The 12066-nt window shown below is 40.3% G+C and overlaps 1 pseudogene; it reads left to right on the top strand.

Moving 5' to 3' along the window:
- The first annotated feature begins 4286 nt into the window (after nt 1-4286).
- LOC111589891 (uncharacterized) lies at nt 4287-4460 on the top strand (annotated as a pseudogene).
- Nucleotides 4461-12066: the final 7606 nt, after the last annotated feature.

The following is a 12066-nucleotide window of genomic DNA, read 5'->3' as shown; positions in this document are numbered from 1 at the left end:
AAGGTGCAATGGCTTTGGTTCCTTGCGAATTCATCGTCGCGATCGTGGAAGTGAGTTCACTGGAGGTGGGCACCAATGTTGGTCACTTGTTCTCAAACGTTGTGAATCAAGAACAAGGTAACATAATCGTTAAAGATGAAGGACCTTCGTCCTCTGAAGCATTGCTTCCCCTCGGAATCAATGAACATCGGACAAAGGTCATGAAGGGCGTACCTTCATCATCTTATGAATAAATTAAAATGCATAAATATAAATGTTATGGATACAAGTCATTTATCCATTCATGTCGACGTTATTTATAAGAGTATGAATAAAATTCATATTACATTGATACCTTTGGCTTGCTCGAAGGTGTTGACACGAGAGGAAGATTATAATTCAGCGTGAACCGTAAGGTGCTACTGTTCATCTATTTATAGGCATGGGACGCAGCTTGGGAAAATTACGTTCATGACCTTCAACGTTCGTTTATAAGCATATCTTAAACACTAGGGTCTATCTAGTCTTTTCGTCCTCTGCTTGATCAGCTTCGACACGTGCCATCATTGCTTTTAAGCGAGGCCTTTGTCTTGAGGACCTTCGGCAGAAAGAGGGAAATCTTTAGGACCATTTTGCCGATGATGTCTTTGTTTTGATGACCTTCAGCGGAGAAGAAGACCCCCAACAGACACATGCTCCACAAAAGAACTAGTAACATTCACTTTTTCTAGCTTAGCATTTAAATCAGCATTTAAACTCTTAATATTAGATATAAAATCATTACAGGAAGATAATTCAGAAGAAAGAAGTTCATTTCTCTTAACTTCTAAAACAAGAGATTTTTCAGCAATAACAAGTTTGTCATGTTCTTCATAAAGAATATCTTCTTGTGTTTCTAGCAACCTATCTTTCTCATTAAGGGCATAAATTAATTCATTGATTTTATTTACTTTAGTTCAATCTAAACCCTTAAATAGATCACTATAGTCTATATCATCAGTATCAGATTCATCATCACTAGAAGAAGTGTACTTGGGGGTATCTCGTGTACGTACCTTCTCCTCCTTAGCCATGAGGCATGTGTGATGTTCGTTGGGGAAGAGGGAGGACTTGTCGAAGGCGGAGGCAGCTAGTCCTTCATCGTCGGAGTCGGATGAAGAATAGTCGGAGTCCCATTCCTTGCCAATGTGTGCCTCGCCCTTTGCCTTCCTATAGTTTTCTTCCTCTCCTTCTTCCCTTTCTTTTCTTGCGCCTGGTCAATGTCATTATCAGTACATTGTGCTATAAAATGACCAGACTTACCACATTTGAAGCAGGAGCGCTTTCCCTTTGATTTATTCTTGTTGGGATATTCCTTGCGTCCCTTCAAAGCGGTTTTGAAACGCTTGATTACAAGCACCATTTCATCCTTGTTGAGCCCGACAGACTCCACTTGTGCCACCTTGTTAGGTAGCGCCTCTTTGCTACTTGTTGCCTTGAGGGCAACAGGCTGCGGCTCGTAGAGTGGGAGTGGTACATTGGCGATGTCATCAACGTACCTAGCTTCTTTTACCATCATGCGCCCGCTTACAAATTTTCTGAGAATTTCCTCGGACGTCATTTTGGTGTACCTGGGATTTTCACAGATAAGGTTTACAAGATGAGGATCAATAACCGTAAATGACCTTAGCATGAGTCGAACGACATCTTGGTCCGTCCATCTTGTACTCCCATAACTCTAGATCTTGTTCACCAGGTCTTGAGCCTGTTGTACGTTTTGGTTGGCTCCTCTCCCCTTTTCATGGCAAATCTCCCAAGCTCACCTTCCACCAATTCCATCTTTGTAATCATGGTGGTGTCATTACCCTCGTGAGAGATTTTGAGGGTATCACATATTTGTTTGGCATTGTCCAAGCGGCTGACTTTATTGTATCCATCCTTGCATAGAGATGCTAACAAAACAGTAGTAGCTTGGGCATTTTTATGGATTTGCTCATTAATAAATATGGGATTATCACTACTATCGAAGTGCATTCCATTTTCCACTATTTCCCAGATACTAGAATGGAGAGAGAATAAATAACTACGCATTTTATGACTCTAGAAAGAATAATCCTCTCCATCAAGGTGATGGAGTTCTCCAAGTGGAATAGATAATGAATGTGCATTCGAATTGTAAGACATACGAGAATAATCAAAAGAATTGTTTTGATTAACCGTTTTCTTTTTTGACGAAGAGTCTTCGTCGTTGTCATCCCTTGGTGAAGAGGAAGAGGTGTCGCTGTCGTAGTAGATGATCTTCTTGGTGCGCCTCTTCTTCTTCCCATCTTTCTTCTTGTTGTTTGAGCCTGAGTCAGTGGGCTTGTCACCTTTTGGCTCATCAACATAGAGAGTCTCCTTCTCCTTGTCATTGATCACCATCCCCTTGCCTTTAGGATCCATCTCTTCGGGCGGTTAGTCCCTGAATGAAGAGTACGACTTTGATACCAATTGAGAGAACATAGAGGGTGGTGAATAGGTGATCCTATAAAAATCAAATCTAGACAACACAAACTTGGTTTATAATAAATGTTAGTGAGATTAAAACCAAGGTGATATGAATAGAGAGAAGAGAACTCTTCACTTGATTGTTCCTTTTAGGATATGTATTGAACTTAGGAACAATAGCGCAAGTGAATAAATGAGAACTCTATGGAAGAAAACAATCACAATAGAAAGATGCACAAGTGACACGGTGATTTTATCCTGTGGTTCGGCCAATGCCTACTCCACGTTGTGGTGACCTCCTTCAGTCAAGGATTGCACTCAATCACTCTCAAGTGACCAAAGATCAAATTTGAGTACCACGGTTTTCTTCCTTATCTCAAGTTTTCCCATTGTAAGGAATCTCCACAATTTGGAGTCTCTCACCCTTACACAATTGATCACAATTAAACCACAAGAGTAAGGGAGGGAATGGAACCACACACACACGACAAACTTGCAGCGACTCACGCACACAAAACGAGAGAGAGGAGCTCAAAGACAGCACAATAGAGTTACAGCTCAAAACAAGTGCCCAAATCTCAATCTACTAAAGCAAAGGCGTGAATTCAATGTCTCGATGTTGTTTGATATTCAATGACTGCTTGGTGTTATGCTCCATGTGCCTAGGGGTCCCTTTTATAGCCCCCAGGCAGCTAGGAGCCATTTGAGTTCCATTTGGAAGGCTCTGGTTGACTTCTGTCCATGGGCGCACCGGACAGTCGGTGCACCACGGGACAGTGAATAGTGCATGATTCCCTTCCTTTTCTGGCAAAGCCGACCATTGAAGCCACCGGGCCCATGGCACTCCGAACAGTCCGGTGCGACCTTCTGACCGTTGGCTGAGCCACGTGTTACTCGCTGATCGCGCGGTCGACCGTTGGGTAAACGCGCGGCTGACACACCAGACAGTCTGGTGCACATCGAACAGTCCGGTGAATTATAACATCGTAGCCCTCAACATTTTCCCGAGAGCGGCCTGTTCGCTGGAGCACTATCACACCCGATTCTGGGGCAAAACCGAGTGCATAGCCTATGTGTGCCAAGATCCATTTCCACACATATGTTGACGTCACAAGTGTAATATATCAAAAGACAATGAAATAAAGGCGTAATGAGAGTAGAGTACTTTATTACATTATCTGAACCATTGTATCTTTAACAAGTATCAACATCAAAGTAAGGTGGAATTAAATATGGGTTATCTCCCACAAGAAGAAATGCTATTAAATATCAAAAATCAATCATGAGCAATAAAAAATTATTCCAAATGCAAATAAATAACTGTCACTTGCCTGAAAAATTTATTACCATAATTACCATTAATAACTAAATGCATTACTTTAAGATGATGTTTTTTATAGTGTTACAGGCGCCAGCCTAGGCACAAGACAATGTCCGGTGCACCACAGGCTGGTACAAGTCTGGCTTGCCTTAGCCAAACTTCTCCATTTTGATTTCTCTCACTTTGAGAAGGTTCTAGCACTTAGTAGAATAATGTTAGTATCAAAAACAAATTACTAAGGCAAGAATCATTCCTTGCTTTTGCATTTGCATCTCTTTAAGCCTTAGCTCAATAAAGTCTTAACTCTATGTGTTGGGCATCTAATCACCAAAACATAATACAAATGGCACAAATGCACATTTCTCTTTCAGCCTACCAATGGATCGTTACACCATGAATAGGCCGTGAGAAACCACCTAAGCCCAACACGACAGTAAGCCACATAGTATCACCTCGCTAGCTGAAGGAAGACGAGCGACCGAACGAGCTATAAAAAAGGGATCAAGCTCCTTTTCAACTCATACATTTCTCATCCTTTTGGCTAAGATAAAGTATAATATTTGTTCTTATAAGTTTACTATTTGATATGTGGACTATATATTCACTTTGATATTAAATTTATTTTTTATAAATATCAAATATGACTGTGTCATCGTAATACACATACATTGTACTAGTGACCTATGATCACGAGTTAAAACAACAACAAACAGTTATACGAGTTACAATGACACTAGAAAAGGCAGCGCCCTATTGGGTGCTATACCAGCTCAACAGAAAATAGCTTATGGATAAAACAAGAGAACTGATGTTCAAAACAGATCAAGACATTGATTAACCTGTAGAACATTTGTTGCATATCTCTGAGTAAAAGTTATACTTTCTAGATATTCATGTCGGATTTTACACCATGTGTGGAAAACAACAGGAGGAAAATTGTACATAACAAGCTTCAGTAGCAAATACCATGTATTTTTTCTTCCGAACATCAAAGCGAAGCAGCTTTTCAACTTCTTCGATCTTTGTGATTATCTCTTTTAGGGGACACCATGAGGTGAATCTTGTCTCTCTTTTACAATACTGTCATTTTTAACCAGAATTAATATCACTATATATTTATACTTCCTAGATTGCATTTCAAACAACAGTAAGGTAATGAAATTTGGAAACCCCTAAAATTGGCCAAGAAGACAGGAGAATTATGATTGACCTCCTTTGCTTCAAACAAATTGTCCAGATTCAGTGCCAAGTTTAGTGAAATCAGTTCTAATGCATTCATTGAGGTTGGTTGATCTTCACTTTCCACCTTCACATGTCAGTCCTGGTAAACAAATCAATAAAGCATTACTCAATTAATTTCTACCATAGAAGGCAGATGTTACAATGGAACACTTAGAGAATAGATCACAAACAAATAAGTCACAGTATTCACTAACCAAAATCCCAACAGTTAGGTGAAGTAGACAGATATATGCATCCATGATAGCTTGTTGGGCAATCATTAAAATAGAAATCTTAGCAGCTCCATGTAAGCAATACATAAACAACTCAAGCAAATGAGCTTGTAAGCCATGTAATGCAGGTGGTTTCCTTTTACTAAATGTTTCTCAGAGAGAAGGACTATTTACAGATTGTGTGTTGCTATGCTCCATTTGTCTAATCAGTAGTGTTGGGACCATGCTTCGTCGCCGAAGGTCCTGCAAAAAGAAACAGCTTCGGCTGAAGCTGCTCGTACGTGACGCCGAAGGCATCATTCATGAAGCTTTGGTACTATAATATATCCGAAGATGAAGGGTCGAACCGACTTAAAGATAGAATGACCTTTTAGCCCATAGGGGTCTGAGTCATTGTGGTAAACTTTTATGAGAGGCATGATTGTAATTCCTCACAGACTGTGTTCTGTGTCTATAAATAGTGAACAATATTCCTTTACTGTTCACGCATTCCTGTAATTGCTAACGCATCACTCGGGAATTATTGTTTGTCAAGGCAAAGGTATAAATGTACCTAAACATTGTATTTAGATATTCTAAATTCATTTAATAAGATATGTGAATAATATCGCTTATTCTCAATGTATTTAACTTTAATATTTCATGTTCTACCTTACTTTGTATTATTTTTATAAGTTCACTTACGAAGGTGAAAACCTTCGTAACATTATGCCTGTGACCTTCGTCCGAGGTTCATTAGATCCTTGTGGAAATAATGCTTCGGTGGACGAAGGGCATTTATATTTAACATTTTATGTTGCCTTGTTCTTAATTCATAGCATTTGAGAACAAGCCCCCAACAAGTAGCAAAACTTGAAGTAAAGAGATATACCATACAATAGAACTGACACAATAGAAAGGACATGCATAAGAACATTGAGATATAAAATGTAAACTATGGACTCTAACTCAGATACAACATGAATCAATTGCCTAGTGTTAAAAAACAGTAACCGCAAACAAGGAAAATGTATGAAAATAACACAAAACTACAAGAAAATGGCCACGGACTAATCCATGTCATGAAATATGACATCTCTACACACTTCCTTTGAATACGGAACAATGTAAACATCACTTAAGATGAGAATATGAGACCATTTGTGTAGGAGGATGTGACATTATACATATCACATATTCAAATTTCTGTCCTGAATTCCCCACCATGTGTCAATAGAAAGAATATCATCATCAAAACGTCAAAATTGAACATCAATTTGAAATTTCGTTCCTTTTTCCCAAATTATGTGCCTTTGCATCATCATCAAAATACCAAAAATCAACACCAATTTGAAATTGTGTTCATTTTCCCAAACTATGTGCCTTTTTGCATCCAGAAACATGTGTAGCAGCTGGTAGTATCAAGCACTCTGAACTTTTAGAATATGGCCATTGTACAAAGGGTTTAATATTCCATACCACCAAAAGATGAAACTGCAGTTTCAAAAACTTCACCTAAGAACCGGCCTTTTTAGACTTTATCAACAATAATAGATGATATTTTTTGGCATTGACAAAGGGTATCCCTAATTCCCTATCAAACACAATCTAACTTTGCAACCTAGAGCTATGGAAACAAATATTCATTGTTCAATCAAATATTGCTATTACATTGCGCTAACCCAGAAAAAATAGCAGAAACAGATAGATCATTCTTCGCTAACCCGAGGGAAGAACATGTTGTTGTGCCCTGTCTCCTTGAATTTGGCATTCAAATAATACTACAATAAATTAGCAACAAAAATATTAAGGCGTTGATGAAGTGTAACACTATAAAGTATCACATAACAAGAGGAGCATTCAAACGTATACCTGCATGGTAAGTCAAATTTGCCACGCTATACATAACAAAGCTCAATTTGACCATAATGGCATAATCCACAGCTGCACTTCATGGTTGAAAGATCGCTTCATAGATAAAGTTACAGGACTCACACTTGACCAACAAAAACACGTTATTCGTGTCTATTACCTAAACACCATTTTGGGACCATTCTATGCACAAATGGAATATCACAATGCTTCAAAATCTATAACCATGCAGGCAAAAACACCTGTAATCACTCTCTTCATCTTTGCACCAACAACGTTGAACGCAGAATGATGCACAACATGGGGCATGGGGTAAAAGGAGTGAATGGACACTTACCTGGATGGCCTCCCACATGGTGTATCTGTAGGGGCGGATGAGGAAGACCATGCTCCCCCACACAAACCTATAGTCCGCAAGCTCGGTAGTGGAGATCACGTGTGTGTACCAGGCGTTGAAATCTGCGAACTGCGGCTTCACCTACCCCTCAATGTCCCCGTTGCGGGTCTCCACAGCCGCCGGCACCGTCTCGCACGCTCCGTGGAGTCGTGCTGGCAAGGGGATGGCGAGCTCGAGCGGAGTGACGCAGAGGTAGACCACGACGAGGATGAAGCAACGGAGGGAAAGCTCCGAGCTAGCAACGGTGGCGGCGAAAACGTGGTGACAAAAGGGGGTACCAGATCTAGGTAGCATAAGCGAGGGTGGCTCCCAAATCGGTTCAGGTTTTAATATCTCCGATGCGTCCGAGGATAGAGTTCAATTCTAAGGCTATCACGAGCGGTTCCTCTAAATTTTTGCATCTATATCACTTTTTTACGTCACGTCATCAACATTTCACCCTCTATGTTTTCATCTCCGGCAGTGGTTCCCCCTATATTTTCCCTCTATATCCCATTACAACCATAAAATATCATTTCTTATACCTACTTTTCAACTACTATCAATTTTTCATCTACTAACAATTACTCGTGAACTCACTGCTACAGGAATGAACAGTCTGAAGAGTGTGAATAGTGAAACGCTAAATCTAGAGGGAGAGAGAAGGGGACCGGCCGGTAGAGGGCTCTGCAGGGGGCAACGCTGCAGGGGTGGAGCGCCCCCTACAGGCGTCATGCAAGGGGAGAGGGCTGGCTGGGGGCAACCGCTGCAGCCAGCCTAAGACATTTGTCAAGGGAAGCTACATATTTCAATTTCAGCATGGATTCAATTTCAGTATGAGCAAGTTTGCTGGTACATATTTAATATTATAGTGAGAGGGGATTTTTTGATCCATCTTGTTTTTACTTCAATCCTAATAGTGCTCACATGTCCATTTCTATCTCATATGTTGCATGAGCCCAATGATACTACAAAATCTGATTCCAAGATACGCCAAGCGGATACATAATTCGATTTTAAATGTATTGAAATAGACGACAATCGTTTAATAAATCTACAAACCACAAATCATGCGTCCATGTACAGACCAAAATTAAGATCAACTAGAGTTATCCGTACATGGCTACGGTTTATGAATAGACTTTTTTAAATAAAACACAAAATATATATGTATTCTATTGATTACGTAAATGTAGAGCCAATAACCATATTTTAAATCTTTATTTATACATAATTTTACTTAATTTTTTTATTAAGTGAAGGGAAATGATGAGCGGTAGAACAATTGAAACGACTTTATATAGTAGAGATATCAAATAATATAAAAGGTGCTTAATTAATTAATTTATATATATATATATATAGTTTATATATTAAGAGCTCTTTGCTTCCAATAACTAGAGGAAGCACAGGTCGGACGGTGCAATCCGGTCGAGCCGGACCACATCCGGACGTCTATAAAACAGGACCTGGAGTACTAGGGTTCAGTTTTTTACGCTCCACACCGATTCATTAGCGATCCCGCGTGCGACGACGGCGTTTGCCCCAGAGCGTGTGCGGCGGTGGACCCCCAGCCGGTGGCCGCAACTCCATGACCTCGACACGCGGTGGCGGAGGTTCCTCGATCCGGAGTAGTGTCGGCGGCTCCCCAATCCAGAGGGCGAGCGACAGCGGTGCCCTTGTGCGGGCAAGCGGCGGCGTCCCCGAGGCCCCGAGGAGGCGGCACTTTCAAGGCCGACGAGCAAGTGACGCCCGTCGACATGCGAGTAGCGACGGCGATGGCGATGCATGAGGCGCGATGTTCGAGCGAGCGGCGTCACGGAAGGCGCGATGTTCGAGCGAGCGGCGTCACGGAAGGCGCGAGATGCGTGCAGCGATGATCGCGCGTGACATCCTCCGATCCGGCGTAGTTTTCTTTTTGATTATTGTGGTTTATGCCTACCACATGTATTATTTACACTAAAAATTGTACGATTTTATTCTTGAACACGGAGTTCGTATATCAGTTTACTGCATGCACATTGGAAAGGCAATTCCTTGATTTATGATGTTCGTAATTTGCGCGCATGCAATGGAAACTCCCACGATTTTTGCCATAATTTTTGGATCTGTATAAAAATAGAAACCGCATGCATGCGGCTGCCATATTTTTCGGATCTGTCATAAAAATAGGATCGTAATAACAACCTACTAGAGCTATCAACCTCTCACATTAACTCGGTATTTACGCTTATAATTGAGGGATTTTATGCTCAAAACTTAAGGTTTTTACGCTCCACCCGGAGATGCGTCCACTAGTGAACAACATGCCAGATTTTTTTACGCAATGTAAGGAATTGCATAAATACCTACACCGTGTAGTATAATTTGTTTCAGTATATATCATAAACTAGTTCTAATACATTTAGTTGCATGGCTGTTGGAGGGATCCTATATTTATGAAGGAAATAAAACATTAAATGCGATTTTTTGTTTCTATGAATGCAATTCATTTTTTTCATTGCATATTCTTTCCATCATAAATTCGTGTACATGCAGCTGGTAACAGATTTTTACGCAGTATACCGAATTGCATAATTATCTACACTGTGTAGCATATTTAGTATCAGTATATATCATAAAATGGTCATTACGAGTCTAGCTATATAGTTGTTGTAGCGATCCTAAATTTATGGAGGAAATAAAGAATTTAAAATAGAAACCGCCACACATATCTTTCCTAAATTTACGCGCATGCAAGGGAACGTGTTTGACTCATGCATGCACTTTGCCATAATTTTTGGATCTATATAAAAATAGAAACCATATGCATGCGGCTGCCATGTTGTCACACCCGGATTTTAGGGTCCAAAACCCGGGCGCGAACATAATCACCAGGTGTGCTGGGACCAAGTCTCACACATATGATGAATCATGGCACAGGATCGAATGTCACATCTTTACTATATAATAAGAGTTCTGTACAAAATAAATAATTACATTATAAGGAGACAACGGTCCAGCAACCCAAAGTTGACTGGGAGACGACGGCCTAGACCTCTCACGAACTCGTCACAGCATCCTCCAAGCGCCACATCCTGCGGTACCAGTTCTTGACCTGTGGGGGGTGTGAGACAGCAAGAGTGAGCTCACATACGTTCATCGCTCAACAAGTTGTGGGGAATAATGTGAATGAACTCGCCAAAGGTGGGAGTTCATGTGAAGTGTAAGGCTTACCAAAAAGGATGGTTAGAGCTGAGCATTGCTTTTAAAGTTGGTCAAAATTTTATTAGCAGTTACTAAGTATAAGTAAATACCAACCCAATTAAGTAGTAGAACAAAAGTAACAATCTCACCTGCGATGCAATGCATATGACAAATTGAGTTTAAGTTCCATAATTTAATCATGTGAGTGTCCGAGCCGCTCATGACCGTGAGCACGGCTAGTATACCAGTTTTACACTCTGCAGAGGTTGCGCATCTTTACCCACAAGTCGTGTTACCCATTTGCCACGGAGTTGATCAGACCCCATACACCTCTACCAAGGAAGCGGGGCAGGGTACCACTACGAGGCCTTTACAAAGTTCCACTAGCTTCAGAAAACCCGCTACAGTTTATAGGAAGCTCCAGTGCAGGGTTCTTGCCTGACCGCCATCGCAGCAAAATCAACCAAGGACCTCCCTACACTGACCACTCCCCTACTGCCCTTGCCCCTTTCGGGTAAGGTAGTCCTCCACTAGCTTTCCTAATTAATCAGCCAAGGGCGTCCATAAACCCTTGTGGTAGCACTGTTTTCCCGGGTGGTTCTCCATGTTCCAATTAACATAATGATCTTATCATGAACAATAAATAAAAACTGATAACAAAGATATAATCATGAATAAAAGGTATCTCCATACCCAAAACCACATATAGCACTAGCAAGTACTACCCAGAAAGTTCAGTGGTAAACAAGGTATAAAGATAGACAAACTAGGGTATCCTATTGGGACCCATCAAAATTAACCTATGCAGATCATTATGATTAATTAGAACATGAGTGGGTAAAAAGAAGTGATCAAGGGCACAACTTGCCTGGGACTTGAGATTCCAGGTACCAACTTGCTCTTCAGGTGACTTGTGACCTCACGCTAGTCGTAGCAATACAGACAAACATGTATAGGCAAAATTAACATCACACCAAGCATAAGAATAACTGAGTAATAATAATCTACGCGTCGCTACGAGATCGTGGGATCGAGAACCGCTAAATTCGGGGCTACGGTTATGAAGTTATGGTTTTCTGAAGATCCACGTGGTTAAATATAGAATAGACTAAGTGCAACATTTTAACCTATATTTCATGACAAAACAAAGTTACAAGATAATAATAAATATTATTGTGAAACTAATGCAACTAGAATGGATCAAAACGGAGTTATGATTATTGAGTTATGAATTTCTGAAATTATTTAGCACCTAGAATAGATTAATTCGATTGAGCAATTTTAATTCATGTTTCATGGTTAAACAAAGATATTAGGTGATAAACATTATTAATACAAAATTATAGAGACTGGAATGACTCAATTTGGAGTTAGAATGAATTAAATATGATTTATACAAGTTTCTAGAATTATTTTGTATTAAAATTGAATTT

The sequence above is a fragment of the Zea mays genome, chromosome 7 (assembly GCF_902167145.1).
Source record: "Zea mays cultivar B73 chromosome 7, Zm-B73-REFERENCE-NAM-5.0, whole genome shotgun sequence".
Classification (NCBI taxonomy): Eukaryota; Viridiplantae; Streptophyta; class Magnoliopsida; order Poales; family Poaceae; genus Zea; species Zea mays.
The sequence above is the reverse complement of the archived record's forward strand: the minus strand, read 5'-3'. Positions and strand labels throughout refer to the sequence as shown.